At 54.3% G+C, this 16,414-nt stretch overlaps 1 protein-coding gene and 1 long non-coding RNA gene across 3 annotated transcripts in view; one reads left to right on the top strand and one right to left on the bottom strand.

The window, feature by feature from the left end:
* DSCAML1 (DS cell adhesion molecule like 1) overlaps positions 1–16,414 on the top strand; it is a 338,651-nt gene that overhangs the window by 140,799 nt on the left and 181,438 nt on the right. The window lies entirely within an intron of this gene.
* LOC138847206 (uncharacterized) lies at positions 6,401–9,448 on the bottom strand. Its single transcript, XR_011384883.1, has 4 exons — positions 9,357–9,448; positions 9,141–9,232; positions 8,364–8,485; positions 6,401–6,607 (listed from the first exon to the last, which is right to left on the bottom strand). It is a non-coding gene; the product is annotated as an uncharacterized lncRNA (long non-coding RNA).

The following is a 16,414-nucleotide window of genomic DNA, read 5'->3' as shown; positions in this document are numbered from 1 at the left end:
TTCAGGCTGCACTGGCTAACGCATCTCCCATCCTCATGTCCTCACAGTGCTCCTCAGAGGCAGGAGGTCTCACAGGTGCACCAGCAGGGGCTCAGAGAAGCAGGCGTCTTTCTGGGGTCACAGAGCAAACTGTTGGTGCTCCCAGGGTGTGACACCTTCCGACTCCACTCTGATGTCCTCTCTCTTTCTAATTCTTCATGGTAGGTGCATTGTGATGTGATTCTTATGCTCTACAATTCACCCATTGAAAATGCACACTCATGGGGTTTAATGTATGCACAGATATATATATATATCTGCTGATATTGGTGTTGGCAAAAGAGTAGGGGGGTTATTTCTTTCTTCATATAAATAAATATATGCAGCTATGCCCACAGAAATAAATCCCCTACTCTTTGGCTAACACTGTCCCCCTTCATCCCTAAGCAACCACCAATCTTCTCTATAGGTTTGCCCACCGGAGACATTGTATAGAAATATAATGTGTAGCCCATAATCCACGGCCTTTGTGTCTGGCTTACTTCACTTATCCTACTGTTTTCAAGGTTCATCTCTATCTGTGCTTCCTTCCTTCCATCGCCCAAATATATTTGCTTGCATGGCTGTGCTACATTTTGGTGACCCACTTATCAGCTGATGGCCATCTGATTGTTCCCACCCTTTGTCTGTGAAAACCATTGCTGTGAACATTCACGTACATGTTTTTGTGTGGATGTGTGCCTCTGTTTCTCTTGGGTCGATGCCCAGGAGTGGCATTGCTGGGTTTCATGGTAACTCTGTGTTTAGCCATTTGATGAACTGCCAAAGTGGCTGCATTGTTTTACATTCCCACCAGCAAGGTATGGACATTCCAATTTCTCCACGTCCATTCCAGCCCTCACCTAGCTAAACCCTCACCTAGCTACAGGCAAGAAAATCTGTAGGGAGGTGCAGAAGAAATGAACTAGAGCTTTATGTAGGCCAAATGATGGATGAGTGAGTTGGGAATAAAGGCCAGCGTCCCCAGCCTTCCAGGAGTCATCTAGAAACTGGTGCTTGTCTCCACCGGAGGTCATCTGCAGTGTGGAACCAGACACTGGATCCAGTGAGTCTCGGGGGAAGCATGACAGGTGGTTTTGGCTATGTGTGTGGTGATGGTGACCAGACTACAGGCTGAGTTTGCTTCTTGGCCACTTCCCTCCCTGGCCCAGGCTGACCGAGGGCCCTGAGTGAGTGGGCAGAGCCCCCTTGTACTCTGGCTAACTCAGAACTGCTCCACAAGGCAGGGAGCCCGCTGGCTGTACTGAGTAGGTAAGGTGGGGAGCTGCACCAGCTGCACCATCATCTCTGTTAGCATGTAGAAGCCAGGGCCATGGCTCATTTCCCCAAGGCTAAACAAGCCTTGATCTGAGCTTTGAAGAACCTGGGACTAGGCTGGCATTGGAAAGAGAAAGCAAAACCACACCCACCTGAGAAAATGCAGTAAGAGGCGGGGCCACCGGGGAGGGAGAAGCTAACACGAGCTTCCTGTGCCTGTGAGAGGCCAGGCCAAGCCAGCGCGTGTCTTCCTGGTGGTCAAGAGGATGGCCATGGCAGCCCAGGTGACTTCTCATAGTGGAGAGGGAGAAATGGGGACTAGAGCAGGCAGCACCGGGATTAATTCTCCCAATGCTGTGTCTCAGAGGATCCAGTGCTGCAGTGCTCAGCAGTGGTTCGGAAGTCGAGGCCGCCCCTGCCAGTGGGCTCCCCGAGCTGCTGGCTCTGATGATCCAGCATAGTCCGAGGGTTTCTTCCAGAAGGAGGAGGAATGAGGAAGTGACAAGCCCAGGAGCATTAGGCCTCACTGGTTTAGAGGGAGGAAACACTGGTTCTGAAGATGGAGGTGACCTGGGGATGCCCTGGAAGCCTGGGCCAATGCCCATAATCAATCACTAGTAGGGAATAGCTGATAGATGACCAAGACTGTCTTGTAGGGCATCTCAGGTGTCTCCCTGAGTCCTCTCTGCAGGCTGGAGACCAGGCAGAGAACGCCAGCCAAAGCACTCTTTTTTAAAGATTTATTTATTTATTTATTTGAAAGAGTTACAGAGAGAGAAGGAGAGGCAGAGAGAGAGAGAGAGAGAGGTCTTCCATCTGCTGGTTCACTCCCCCAGATGGCCACAACGGCCGGAGCTGCGCCAATCCTAAGCCAGGAGCCAGGAGCCTCTTCCAGGTCTCCCATGCGGGTGCAGGGGCCCAAGGACTTGGGCCATCTTCTACTGCTTTCCCAGGCCACAGCAGAGAGCTGGATCGGAAGTGGAGCAGCCAGGTCTTGAACCAGCACCCATAAGGGATGCCAGCAATACAGGTGACAGCTTTACCTGCTACACCACAGCACCAGCCCCAAGCCAAAGCACTTTAAACCTGAAAGACAACACGCCTTTAGGGACTCAGTTACTCTTTCTCTCGCTGGAGACGCAGACAGGGCACTGACGGCTGAGCAGGGCACCCTCCAGGGGGCCTCAGAGAGAGCCTGTGCGAGTGGCGGGGTAGCCCCTGCAGGGGAGGGAGTCTGTGCTCCTATCATCTGTGCTTCTCCTCCCCTGTCCCATCCTCAGGCTGAGGCCAGAGCAGAGGGACACTGGCCCAGCAGCTGTGGACAGGAGCAACAGCTATGCTTGGCTGAGAGCAAGGTGCCCTGGACCGAAGATTTGGTCAGAAGGTGGCCCCAGTCTGTTCCTGCAATTCCAGCCAGAGCCATGTCTCCCACGTCACAGGACCCACGTCCAAGGCCTCACCCACGTGGCTTTCCAGGCTAGGGAGGGAAGGAAGACACTCTAGGTCCCCAAGATGACACCTCCGCCCTGCCCTGGAGTGCCCTCACTGCCTGGACTTTCCCAGGTCAACGGATGGGCAGGGCCTGGGGTCTGACTGGGCTGTTGTGGAGCCTCACTTGGGCCTTGGGCTGGAGCCCCAGACCACATTAAGTGGGAACCTGCTGATTCTGGAACAGCCCTCGGCCATCCTGGTGGTCTTCATAATCCTAATGAGCCATTCACCTGGCACCCCAAGCCCACTGCACATGTACACACCTGTGCACGTTCCTCACAGTGAACAGAAGGGCCTGCAGGGCTCTGACTGCAGCCCGGGACTGGAACTTTCCTTCCCTGCTGCGTTGGGACCCCAACTTATCAGCTTGCCCAAGTGGTGGCCAGTGCCTGTAGGGCACTCTTTCCAGAGTGTGCTGCCAGCCACCAGAGGCCAGACTGTGCCAGGCTGAGTACCCTGATGAGGAATGATCTGGGGGCTTCTCAGAAGGCAGTTCCTTTGAGGGGGGAGTCTGCTCCAGCAGGCAGGGCAAACAAAGAGAGCTTTGCAGGCTACAGATGGGGCGCAGAGGCACTGAAGTCTCCAGGGGAGAATTTCCTGGTCTTCTTTGGGTAGTGAGATCTAGGAGCTGGGTCAGGAGAGGTAGGTTGAGAACCAGATTTGGGACCAAGGAATTCCTACTTTGTTCAGTAGGCATCGGGGAAGGGCTTTTCAGCCAGGGACAGAGGGTCACAGGGCGCCCGGAAAGGGGACAGAGATTCAGAGCCTGCCCCAGGTGTCCACAGGAAGCTGGGGAGATGGGTGAGTCCAGGGTGCTAGCTTGTTGAACCTTAGAGCCTAGAGCAGTAGGATAGGATTGGTTGAGCTGGTAGATGTGTCGGGAGACTGGGATCTGTGATAGAGGGGTGGAAGTGGAGCACTAGGCACCAACCCCCGGCCTGAGGAAGGCCCAGACTCAGCTGTGGTGCTAGGGGCTCTATGCACAGCTGACGTCCCCGCCCGCTGCGGTCTGGTTCTCTGGGCTGACACCACTGAGCATTTGGCTTTGCAGAGAGCTCACCTCCTACCTCTAAGCCTGGGCTGCCTGGCTGGCAGAAAGCCCCAAAGTGCCTACAGGTGTGGAATGGGAAGGGAGGAAACACCCCAGAGCACTGGGGTAGGAAACTACCAAGCACTGAATAGCCACACAGGTCCTAGCTGGGCGCTATGACTCTCCAACGCCATGCATGCAAGGCATTAGGCATCACCACTGTCCCTGTCTTACAGAGAATGTCACTCACCTGAGTCACTGACCCAAGATGCAGGCAGGCCTGAGCCAGCCCCACACCAGGGTCTGTCTGACCCCATGGCCTGTGCTGCTTCCCCTCCCGAAGGCCCACAGCCTCTGACTGCAGGACGCTTCCTCCTGTGCTTTGCTCATGCATCCTTCCTTGTGACACACAAGGAACTGAACCCAGCTGGCAGGGATCGAGGCAGGCAGAGGTAAAGCACGTCGGGCAAGTCCTTCCTGGCTCTCAGTGCCCTTCAGAGAAAGGCTCAGTGCTTGGGAAACAGCTGTCAACTCAACCTTGAACCTTGAGCCGGCCCTGCCAGGAAAGCCCAGGAGCACCCCTTGGACCCCATGTCCCCTTGGGTTTGCAGAGTGGAAGTAATTCACCCCAGGGCCACACAGCTGGGCAGAAATCTCAGTGCCACTTTCCAGGTCACTGCAGCCCCTGGCACAGAGCAGGAGCACGTGCATGCAGAGGGACACAGCGGGTGCTGGCAGAGAGGCCGCAGTCAGGGGGCCTGGGACAGTGCGTGGTTGGTCACTTGTGGGTGTGGCTGCTCAGAGCATCCTAGACAGGGCTGGCTGGTGGGGGTCACCTGCTGGGCTGCTTCTGGGCCGCGGTGCCTACCATGGGACATGTCTCAGCCTAGGCATGTGGTGCTGGACCAGAAGCCCAATGCACAGGCAGGAGGTGATGGCACCAACCACACGGGCACAGGGGGGTCTGGGCTGCCCTGGGGGAGGGCTGCAGAGGGGAGGCAGTCTCAGCAGAGCCAGGACAAGGAAGGCTTTTTGGAGACCAGTCTTCCTTGCAACTTCAGGTCTCTGTCCCAGACTCACTCGCCGTCTTCCCCTCTCTCACTCCACTTTATGGCCTTTGGAGATCATGCTTCTGGTTTGCTTTCTGTGAATCAGAGTGAGGCTGCACACCCCATGCCTCCTCCCCGTGTCACTGTCTTCCCCGCTCGCCGGGCTTCTGCTCTTGGCCTTCCTAGAAGCTCCCACCTCCTCTGCAGGGGCTCTCGTTTGCTTGCTTCTTCTGGTTCAGTGACCTGTGGCTCACACGAGCTCTTGGGAGTCTTTAGCTGCTCTCTGACCCTCAGGACTGTGTCCTGGAAAAGCCAACAAAAGTGACAGTCCTCTGAGCAGCCTGGCCTGGGGGCCCAGGGACTCAAGAGCTGAGGAGCAGACCCCTGCCCAGCTCACCACCACATTGCACACTTGGCTCATCAGCTCAACCCAATTCCAGCATTTGCTAAGACCCTAGTAGACATGGAGCCTTTTCTTGGACAACGGGACAGAAAGTGCCCCCGCTCACTCTCATCTCTGAGCCTTTGCTGAAGTCGCCTGGGCTCTGCTTCAGGTGTCCCAGTCCACCTCCACCCAGCTCCTGGCGCACAGGCCCAGGAGCCAGCATCCGATCATGGTCTCAATGTGCATTGTGAGGCTGCCTGTGTCGGAGTGAGCCCGGCACCTTTGCAGACGTTGTTTTGCTTTCTCACGACAGAGGATTGCACAGATCAGCTCTAGGGACCTGTCTAGCCCACAGTGCTGAGCAGCGGCTGCTCAGGTGACGCGTGTCCCACAGCCCAGCTCAGACCTGAAATCTGACCCACTGTTCTCTGGCTCCCCAGTGCTTTCCTTCTTTGGGAGGCCTCTTCTCAATGCAGGTATTCTTGTGCCATTCATGCCAGCGCTGTGCTGGCCCGTGTGTAACAACCAGCTCTCAGGGAAGGGAGAGCCCCATTTGGTAACCTTTGAATGATTTCCAGGCTGTAAATACTCCTACCATGGCCCCATTGCAAGCTACCAATGTGATATTGCTAACCACGATTCAAAGGACTCTCCAAGCTGGTCTGAGCGGCTCCAGCACAGTTCGTCTGTTAACATCTTGGCAGGTACACATAGTAGGTGCTAAACAAAGCTCAGAGGTAAGAAACAGTTGGCAGCTTAGGGGACACAGGGATGCACTGGGGTGAAGAAGGGAGGTGGGGGGTTGAGGGGCCCTGGGCAGGGCTGGGGATCGACCTCCCCAACAGAGCCCACCCAAGTCGGACTTCCCACCCTTGCCTGCCTCCCTCCCTCCGGCTTCTCTTTCCTCGCCACATATTCTCGATGAAAGTTCACCTGGAAAACTGGACAGAGAGCTTTGCCCTGGAATCCAGGCCTCTCCAAAGTGTCCAGGGAGTGTAGTGTCCTCACTCCCCTCCAGTCCCAGGCCACAGCCCCACAGAGTCTAACATTTAGCAACAGAAAATTAGGACCCACAGTCGGGCAAAAGATTTTATTTCCCAACTTTGTATTTAAATGAAGTCCTCCAAGGTCTAAAAAATTAAATCCTGGTTCTATTTAATGAAATGTCTTTATTAAAAAGAATGAAATTATTTTACATTTGAAAAGAGATATAAAAAGTCAGCTAACCGTAAAGTGACTAACGCTGTGTTTGAAACTAGAAATCACTCCAGAGACTGGGGCTTGCTCACGTCGGGGGTGGGTGCACAGGTGTTGGTTACATGTTCTGTTTGCTCTTCTGTGCGTGGGGAACATTTCCTAATTTTAAGAAAAGAAGGAGAAATGACTCAAGAAATCAGAAAGCATGGCTCTCCTGATGTCAGTCCCTGTCATTGCTGGAGTTTTTCTCTCCACCCTTTTTTATCCTAGGGAAGGGAGAAAACCTACTCTCTAGGGTCCTGGGTCCTCAGGCACTGAGGGGACCCTGGCGGGGGGGTCTCTGGGTCTCTCTCTGGGCTTTACCTTTCTCATCTGTCACTCAGGAAGCAGTGTCTGGAGCTTCCATGCCTCCTTCCCTGGGCCAAGGAGGCCCTGAAGGCACATGCAAAACATTTCCCTTCCCCAGTCACCAGCGTGGGTGCCCTGTCTGTGAGCAGAGTCACCCACAGTGGGAACACAGCCCCCACCCCCTGGGCTCCTGGGTCCTGTCTGTGACTCTGGAGTGTGAGCTGAGACCCAATGCATGTGAGATGCCTGACCCATCTTGGGGGCTCTGTCTGTGGCTGCCCACCCCTGTGGTGCCCCTGTGGCTGTCCAACCCCAGTAGGGGCAGAGTACCCCTCCAGCTCTGCCTGTTTTGGAGAAGTACTGGTAGGAGGGTACCGGGCCCGGGAGGTGAGAAGGAGGCTGGGCAGGCAGATGGCAAGAGCCCTCCCTGGCTTCCATCGGCGCCTCCCTGGCAGCTACAAATGGGCTCTTGAATGTATTTAATAAACCCGGCAAGGAGACGTGGCTGCCTTGCCCTGCTGGGGAAAGTGATGGATGTCTTCAGTGGGAGAGAGGAAAGAAAACTTTCTAAATGGGCTCAATTTAGGGAAGGAAAGCAGTCTGCAGGGAATTTTACTGGTGCGAGGGCAAGCATGTGAATGCCTGTGGGCACAGACGCCTATCTGGGGGCCTCCCATGAGCTAGCCGTGCCTGGGGGCAGGCCGGACACTGTCCCATCTCAGCCCCCAGGGAGAGCAGGCTTGGAGGGAACACCAGCAGGCTCTCCAGAGTTCCCTCTGCACCTGGCCATTAGGTGCCTGGCTTTTTTTTTTTTTTTAAAGATTTATTTTTATTTGAAAGGCAGACTTACAGTGAGAGAGGAACAGAGAGAGATCTTCCATCTGCTGGTTCACTCCTCAGATGGCCGCAACAGCTGGGGCTGAGCCAAGCTGAAGCCAGGAACCAGGAGTTCTGTACAGGTCTCCTGTGTGGTTGCAGAGGCCAAATCACCTGGGCCATCTTCCACTGCCTTCCCAGGCGCATTAGCAGGGAACTGGATCGGAAGTGGGGCGGCTGGGACTCCAGCCGGTACTCATCTGGGATGCCAATTTCTCAAGCAGTGGTTTAATCCACTACACCACAACAGCGGCCCTTGGTGCCTGGGCTTTAAATTAAGGGTTGGGGTTAGTGATCTCTGGCATGGGGATTGGAAACACCCCATTCCCTCTGGATGCTGTGCCTGCAAGCCTGCGAGACTTGAGAGTGGCTGTCAGATGTGTTTCTCTCTGAGACAGGGTGAGACTGGCAGGGCCCCTGAGCCCAGGACTGCACCGTGGGTCCCCTACAGGAACATCCCCTGTTGCCATCCAGTGACGAGCCGTGCCCCACTGAAAAGGAGCACTCATGGTCTGGGAGTCGGGGGAATCACACAGGTGTGCAGCCAGCCTCCTCCCAACATTAGTTCCCAGTTCTGTGGGGACTTTCCATGCCCCCACCTCAGATAGGCTCTTTCAGAAACTTCTGGCTCCACCACCTCCCCACCCTGTCTCTGTTCTGTGCCTGTGGAATGCAACCAATGCTTACCCACCTGGTGAGTGTGAGTGGGGACCACAGGAGGGGAGGTACAGGAGGCCGGCTGGGGCGGGGCAGGCAGGATGGCCCAGTGTGGCTGATAACCCAAGCATTGTTTCTATGGAGTGCAGTTCCGCCCTGCAGGAAGTAGAGTGTGAGCCAGCTCAGCCCAGCTCACCTGTAAGGACCAGGCCTGGAGGTCTAGATCTGGTCCTTGGAGGAGCTGTTGCAGGAGTGAAAGGTGTTCACCCTCCACCCTCCAGAAACTTAAGAAGGGAACCGCAGACTTCGTCACGGGGTCAGCCTCATAGAGAAGGGCTTGAGTATTCCTCCACAGTGCCAGCCCCAAAGGGAAGGGACTTGGAATGAGTATTATGGGGAGCCAGGGGGATGGTTTCGTGCACCCCCTCGCCCTGTACACTCTCACACAATCAGATAATGGACAAAGTTACTCAGATTTTTCTGCTCGTTTCCATCCTAGTCTGACTTTCATTCATGGAGCTAATCCCTGTTGGAAGCTCTCAGTATTTCCAGCTTGTCCCAGCTCTCGGAGTTAGTTGCTCCCTAAGTTTCCAAGCTCCCTTGTGACGTTGCATTTCTTCCTCTGGATCTTAAAACCCCTCTCCCATAAAAAGCTTCCAAGGGAATTCCATGGAAACAAGGAGACAAAAGGAGAGCCCAGGGTAGACAAATGCAGATGGAGGCTCAAATCCCAGCTGCACCACTCATTGGCTATGAAACACTGGGCCCCTGGCCTCAGTTTCCCTCATTGGTGAGATGGTCTTAGCAGTACCTGAGCACAATGGAGGGCCTGGCTGAGAGTGACAGGCGGCAGGTTCTCCACAGACACTCATTCCCCTCTTCATTTCCTGCAGGAGACAGGCCCTGCAATGGAAGCTAGAATGGGACATAGGGCTGGTTGCCGTCCTCCACTCCCTCTGTGCCCTGGCACCGCCCCTCAGCCTGTCTCTCCCCCGAGTCTGTCCCCCCCTTGAGTCTGGGCACTTACAGAGGTCCCGATCTGTCATTCTGGTGCTGACGTTGGCCCGGTTCCCTCCACACTCTTCCTAGACAATTAAAAAGCCTCCCCAGCCGGTACCCAGGGGCCAGATCACATGGAAAGAATGCTGCAGTCACATGGCAGCCCCATGTGGAGCCAGAGTGTGTCTGCTCTGCGGGGCTGGGGAGTGCGTAGAGACATCAGGGAAGTCATTATATCCTCATCTCGGATGCAGACAACTAACCGTAGGAGACAGCCTCGCACTGATGTGATCACAGAGGATGCTGAAATCAGACCGAGAAAAGTAAAGGGCCAAGCCTGGGGTTGCACCCCCACCCCAACAGCTCCTGCAGCCTGCTGGTGATCAGCTCCGTTGTTGGGGACCAGGAGAAGGTAGCACTTGGCCATGTGCATCTCGAGCAGTCTCTTTCCTGGACCTTTGGGTCAACTGTCCCCAGGCCTGGCGTCTGATCAGACCCAGCATGTCTCCTGCCAGCTGGAGTGGTCCTTAACCTTGTTTGCTACAAAATATAAGGTGTGTATTCCTCTCCACAAAAAAAATTAGAAGTAGGAGAAATAAGCTTCTCTAAATAAGAGTTATGGTGAGGTGCCTGGCATGTGTATTATTTTTGTTTTTGTGGGTTTTTTTTAAAGATTTTATTTACTTGAAGAAAGGGAGAAGGAGAGAGAGAGAGGGAGAGAGAGAGATCTTGCATTCACTGATTCATTCCCCAAGTAGCCTTAAAGGCCAGGGATGAGCCAGACAGAAGCCAGGAGCTTCATCTGGGTCTCCCACGTGGGTGTAGGGGCCCAGGAACCCGGGCCAGCTTCCACCACTTTTCTCAGGCTGTTAGCAGGGAGGTGGATTAGAAATGGAGCAGCCAGGATTCTAACTAGCGCCCTATGGGATGCTTATGTCACAGGCTTTCCCTACTATGCCACCACTCCAGCCCGTGTGTATTAATTTGGGTTGGAGCCAACCACACATGTGCTTGTGGCCATTCCTGTGCATGCACACACACATGCAGAAAACATACACACACAGGAAGACAATGAGTGTCATCTCAGCTCTGCTAGATGCCACAGCTCAGTGAGTTGCAGCTCTGTGCCCCTGCAGGGCCCTAGGGGACACTGAGAAAGAAGAAAGGCCCCACAGCCCAGACCAGACCCTGCAAGGGATGAAGTGGAAGTCACTGAGGGGCCGAGGCAGGCATCGGGAGGAGGCTTTGCAGTCCCCACAGGAGGGAAGCTGATGGTTTGGGTGTGGAGCACAGCTGTGGGATGAAAAGTGAAAAGTGACCAGGTTAAAGGCGTGGGTTGAAGACAGAGTTAGCTGGGGTTCCTGATGCTTTGACTGGGGCCATGACAAGGAGGAGTCGTGCACGATGCTCACAGAGTTGGCCTGAGCAGGTGGACCGTGGATGGCTGGACCAGGACCCGAAGGCTGACTGTGGCTTCCCCTATGTGACTCAGAGTACATCATCCAGATAAGCTTTGCCCCATCTCTAAAGGAGGGGCAATGATTCCCCACCCCCCTTCCCAGATGTCTCCAAGAACTAAGCTGGATCACTCATGTCAGGGTGCTAGAATCACTGATGTGACCTGACAGTTGCCCATTGGATGGGGGGGTCTCAGCCAGGAAGGAGCTCCCATTCATTAGTGCGCTGTGGCGTGGGTGTTACACAAGTGAATGGGAAGAGGGGTGAGGAAGAAAGTAGGAAGGAAAGACCCCCTTCCTCGGTCTCACTGCTGAGAACTGAGCCATGGTTTTACTGTGCATGAGACCGGAAAGGATCACTGCCACTGCTCCTGCTGCTTCCTGGGCAGCCACCAGCACAGGGACCATTCTGCCCCCACCCACCTGACCAGAGCACCCAGGCCAGTCTGCTCTTCTCCCCTCCACGAGAGCATCCCTGGGCAGCTGGGAAGTCCCTCCTGTGGTGCTTGGAGGACAAGATGGAAACAGAAAGGCCAGATGGGCAGCAGAGCCCTATGAAAAGAGAGCAGAGAGTGGGGGAGTAGTGGAGGCACAGGGGCGGCTCTGGTTTCTGGTGTCTCTGCAGGCACTGCTGATCCACCCTCACTGGGCAGCAACTTGGCCCAGACGACAGCCCCTGAGCCACTGTTGCTGCCCACCCCAGCCTGCAAAGACTCAGCACGGAGGTGAGCCTGACTGTGCACCCTCCTCCCTCCTTCCTTCCCAAGGTCCCCTTCACCAACTGTCCCCACCCTTCAGGCTTCCTCCAAATCCCTTACCCTCAAGATTAGGGGGGAAAAGCTGAGGACTTTGAGATCTGCCAGTCTCCCAGCTGGCTTCTGCAGGCTTACCCAGCTCGGTTGCATACCAGGGCTGACAAGGGGCTCAGCACTTTGCAGGAAGCAGTTTTTGGGGCCTCAGTGCTCTGCTGGTCCAAACACACCTGCCACACCCACCAGGACAACAGATCAGGAAAGACAGATCACAACGAGTATGGCCGAGGCTGTGGAGCCCTCAACCTCTGACGTTGCTGGGGGGGACATGGAGCAGTGCCGAGGATGGCAGTTCCTCAGAAGCTGGAGCTCAGAGTTACGGTGTGACACAGCCACTCCACTCTCGGGCGAAGGGGGCGGGAAGCAAACACACATGACCACACGAAAACATTCATGGCAGCCTTGTCCGTGTCAGCCAGAAAGTGGAAACTGCACAAGAACCCAGTAACAAACCCAATGAATGGACAGTGTGGTCTGCCCATGTAGTGGGATGCTGTTCGTCTGTGCAAGGGAGCAGGGACTGATGCCTGCTGCCATGTGGGTGAACCTTGGAAAGAATGCGCTAGGCAGCCCAAAACGTTCCCGTATTACGTGACTCCATTTATATAAAATGTCCAGAAGGAGCAGCTCCATAGAGACAGGAAGTGGATCAGGGCTGAAGGAATGGTGTGGGGTTGGAATGACAGCTGAGGGTATAGGATTTCTTTGGGGGTGATAAAAAAATGGTCTAAAGTCGACTGTGGTGGTGACTGCACAACTCTGCTACAAACCGGTGACCGGTACACCTTGGCTGGGTTGTCAGGGAACGTGTATTAGTCTCGACAGAGCTCCCATGAGCACACTCGGATACGTGCTGCCTTGTATGGAAGTGGGGTGACCGACAGTCCTGGTTTGGACAGACGGAGACAGGGCTTCGGACACTCACACGGAGGCAATGCCGGGTAGGCTGGGCGGAGATCTCTGGCTGTGGCACCCACACATCAGCCTTTGTGTTTAGTGTCCAGAACACATCCCGACCTACCCCATTGGAAGACAGCTCGTCTAAACCAGAGCCCTGGGGAGAGGCCCAGACCAGCTGGTGCCTGAGTGCATGAGGAGCGGGGTCCCCTCTCCCTTCCAGGCAGCCCCACACAGAATGGGCTTTGCTTTGGAGCTGGTGTTTGCGGCAGGAGCTAAGACACCTCTTGGGATACTCACATCACATGTTGGGGCGCCTGGATTCAAGTCCTGGTTCCACTTCTGATTCCCACTTCTTGCTGATGTGCACCCTGGAGGCAGCAGACCCTGGCTCAAGTAGTTGGGTACCTGACACCCACAGAGGAGAACCGGATTGAGTTCCTGGCTCCTGGCTCTGGCCTGGCCCACTCGCAGCCCTTGCAAGCATTTGGGGAATGAAATAGTAGATGGGGGCACTTTCTCTCTCTCTCCTCCTTTCTTTATTTCTTTTTTTTTAAAAGATTTATTTATTTATTTGAAAGTCAGAGTTACACATAGAGAGGAGAAGCAGACAGAGAGCAAGGTCTTCCTTCCATCCAATGTTTCACTCCTCAATTGGCCAAAACAGCCGGAGCTGTGCCAATCCGAAGCCAGGAGCCAGGAGCTTCTTCCGGGTCTCCCACATGAGTACAGGGACTCAAGGACTTGGGCCATCTTCTACTGCTTTCCCAGGCCATAGCAGAGAGCTGGATCAGAAGTGGAGCAGCCGGGTCTCGAACCGGTGCCCATATGGGATGTCGGCACTTCAGTCCAGGACATTAACCTGCTGCGCCACAGTGCTGGCCCTCTCCTCCTTTCAAATAAATAAATTTTTAAAAAAAATTTAATTAAAGAAAAGCATGGGCTGTGTTGTGTTGGTGGATGCTTGAAAGAGGGACCTGGAACCGAATCCAGCGTGCAGCTGTGTTTACCCACACAGGGGGAGCTGAGCATCACCCTCTGACTGGAGATTATTTCTCCATTAATACAACCGCTTTGCTGTGGCTTCTGGGGGGAAGCCATAGCTCAATGAATAGTGCTAATGAGACCCCTCAGTTGTTTACATGTGAACGTGTCACTTCCACTGCCACTTTTTCCTGCTCCTTTTATATCTGCTTCTATCTCACTTCCTCTCTGACTTATTCATTTCTTTTAAAAATACTGACTGAGCACCTACTATGTGCAGTGACAGCAGAGACACCACAGCATGCGGGAGTTCTTCAGGGGCTCGGTCTCAGGGAGGATCTCAGAATGTTACAGGGAGGTTAGGATGCTCTAGGGGCGATGCTGGAGACACAGTGAGCACAGGGAACAGCCTGCCCCTCACAGCCCTGGGCATCAGGGAAGGCTTCTCAAAGGAAGCAATGCTAAACCAAAAGTTGATGCCCAAGTAGGAGTGTATCAGGCCATGTGGCTAGGGACGCGGGAGTGTGTTGTGCATTAAACAGGACTTGGTTCTCCAAACTTATGCAAAAACATTTGACCCCCCAAGTCTAATGTTAACAGTTAATGGATTAATGCTAACTGTTGATGGATTAAGGAGCTGATTTCATCTAGTTTCTGCCGCCAGGAGGTGGGGCCAGCAGGAGGTCTTTCTAGGCCACCGGGGGCTTGCCTTTGGGAGATGATGCTGGCAAGAGGGTTGGTTGTTTAAGCCGAGTTTGGCCCAGCTTCTCCCTCTGCTTCCTGGCCCACCACGTGGTCATTCCTCTGCACACACTTCACCACTGTCAGGCTCCACCAAATGCCAGGTTAACAGGGCCACTTGATTTTGAACCGTGAACTTCTGATATGGAAGCTGAAATACACCTGTTTTATTCCCAAGAAGATCCTTCCAGGTATTTTAGTGAAAGTGATGGAAAGGGAGGGGGTCCTAACAGGGAGCAGCCTGGGCCGGGGCCAGGAAACAACAGGTGTTCACATGGACTGGTGTGCTCAGGAATGGGATGAGCTTGACTGGGCTTCCAGTGCAGTTCCTCTAGCTGGGTCACAAATAATACCGGTAACTAACAGGAGCGTCCTTCTGTTTACCGGCTACTCCTGAGGCACAGCACCAGATTCTCTCTGGGTGCAAGTTCTACTCTTTCCAACCACCCCACAGAGTAGAGGTAAAATTCACGTTGTACACAGTAGGAAATGAAGCTCAGAGGAACCAAGGAATTGCCCAGGGCTGTGAGTGAGTGAGTGGTGAAACTGGGTTTTAGGCCCAGCACCTCCTGAATCTAAAGCCCAGTCTTGCCAGCAGTACCTTGAGTGACGGTTCTGGGGGAGACAACCCAGTATGGGGAAGAGATGCGGCTTCCCAACCCTCTCCTGCAGGGATCGTGGAAGGAGCCACCTGCAGGGCCCGAACCTCCCCTGCTGGCCTGCTGGGACAGAGCCCACAGGAAGCTATGCACAGGGCTGGGGGCGGGTAGGCGGCAGGTGTAGGGAAAGAAGTCTTGTCCGTGTGCTCGTACATGCTGAGTCACTGGGTCCCAGGTGCTGGTTTTTGCTGATCCCAACACATTGGGGAATTGTTTAATAGGATTTTTTCCTTTTAATTAAAATATGATAATGTAACTTGCTGCTCCACTCTTTAAAAGGAATGCCTGAAAATACCTATTCCCCAAATGTTCTGGCCAGGCGCACTGTGGATGTAATTGTGTCCGGGTGGCCGTGGTGCAGTGGTGCGGATGAAGAGCTCAGTCTTCCTCATTGACACATGGAGTTCCCCTCATTCATCCCTGCCACCTGTCCCTGGCTTTGGGAACACTGGGCGGTAGTCCAGGGACCAGTTGTAATTGTACCATAGGTAGAAATTACCCCAACCTCGGCCTCTGAATCCAGTTCTGTTGGTTCCTCTTTGTAAAGGATGGGGAGGGTCCGCCCTCAGGCAAGTGTCCAAGTGGCCTCAGTGCCCCCAGAGTCCCAGCCACAGATTTCCGTGATGGGAACCCAGTGTGTGCTAAAGCAACCTTCCCCTGTGCAAGGGCACAGTGACTTTGCTGTCATGTCACCGCCTCTTTTGCATGGGATGAGGGGCGGTGTCCCTGTTTCTCCTGTTTCTTCTCTCTTCCCATAAACAGCCCTCTTCCCTTCCCTTCTCCTTCAACCTCTTTCCCTTCCCATCTCTTCTTTTTGACTCCTCTGATCTCTCCCTTCCCTGCCTTCTTCTGAGCCCCTGAAGCACCCTGGGAAATGGAGAATCCCCCAGTGCATCACACAGTTCACACACACACACACACACACACACACTAGGAAGTTGTGCATTGAAAGCCATAAAACCCATCTACTGATACCAGGTCCCTGGATATCCATGACTCTGATGCAGTGGAAAGACAACGCACAGCTCGCTGAATTCCTGGGCGGCCAGGGATGAAACAGTAAAACTGAATTTGCCTGGAAAGAATGAGCAGGCAGAGCTGGGGCTCTCCCTCCCCCTCCCCTACCCCCTCTACTCCCCCTCCTCCCCATTCTGTGCATCAAACCCAATGCGCTTGTGTGCAGCTGTGGAACATCAAAGAACACAGCTTCGCTTAAGAAGAAAATATTGGGGTTATGCATTTGAGAGCAGCCTCAGCTTTGAGTCACCTCCAGGGCTGCACATCCATCTTTCATCAGCCCCCAAAAGGGCGATTTGCTGCTTGTTGAGCAGCCCATGGAGGGCTCGGTGGGCGGCAGGCCTGGGGGTGCCCGAAGGCTGAAGAGGGCGTTGATGGCTTGGCCACACAGATCCCTGTGCCTTGCCACAGCACCATGACAGAAACAAAATCCCATTTCTGGGCCCAGTAATCACCAGGGCACCAAACTCCAGCTCCCTTTGGGACCGAGAAAAGAAAAGCCTGAACCTGTATGAGGCT

The sequence above is a fragment of the Oryctolagus cuniculus genome, chromosome 1, assembly GCF_964237555.1.
Source record: "Oryctolagus cuniculus chromosome 1, mOryCun1.1, whole genome shotgun sequence".
Taxonomy (NCBI): domain Eukaryota; kingdom Metazoa; phylum Chordata; class Mammalia; order Lagomorpha; family Leporidae; genus Oryctolagus; species Oryctolagus cuniculus.
This window is presented reverse-complemented; position numbering and strand designations above follow the sequence as displayed.